The sequence below is a fragment of the Sinocyclocheilus anshuiensis genome, unplaced genomic scaffold, assembly GCF_001515605.1.
Source record: "Sinocyclocheilus anshuiensis isolate Anshui unplaced genomic scaffold, SAMN03320099.WGS_v1.1 scaffold910, whole genome shotgun sequence".
Lineage (NCBI taxonomy): Eukaryota > Metazoa > Chordata > Actinopteri > Cypriniformes > Cyprinidae > Sinocyclocheilus > Sinocyclocheilus anshuiensis.
Genome location: NW_015540888.1, coordinates 300,363 through 300,580, shown reverse-complemented (window position 1 = coordinate 300,580; position 218 = coordinate 300,363). Strand labels below are relative to the sequence as shown.

Sequence of the window (218 nt, the reverse complement as noted above, 5' to 3'; positions counted from 1 at the left end):
GAAGCCCCGGCTTAGCGTGAGCTGAGGCCGGGCTAGAGTGAGCTGAGGCGGTGGGGTCGAGAACGGCGCGCCCGGCGGATCCGATGAATGAGTGGCAACCACATGTGACAACCCCGGGCTGGACTCCACTTCATCCACAGTGAAAGTTGATTTATTCCCTCAGCGACCAGCACAGATCAGCTCTAGGCATGACGAAGCGGATATCGTCCTCTTTTGAT

At 58.3% G+C, this 218-nt stretch overlaps 1 protein-coding gene across 2 annotated transcripts in view; it reads left to right on the top strand.

The window, feature by feature from the left end:
- The window catches only part of arfgef3 (ARFGEF family member 3), an 89,463-nt gene that overhangs the window by 54,824 nt on the left and 34,421 nt on the right, over positions 1-218 (top strand). The gene's annotated exons all lie outside the window — the stretch shown is intronic.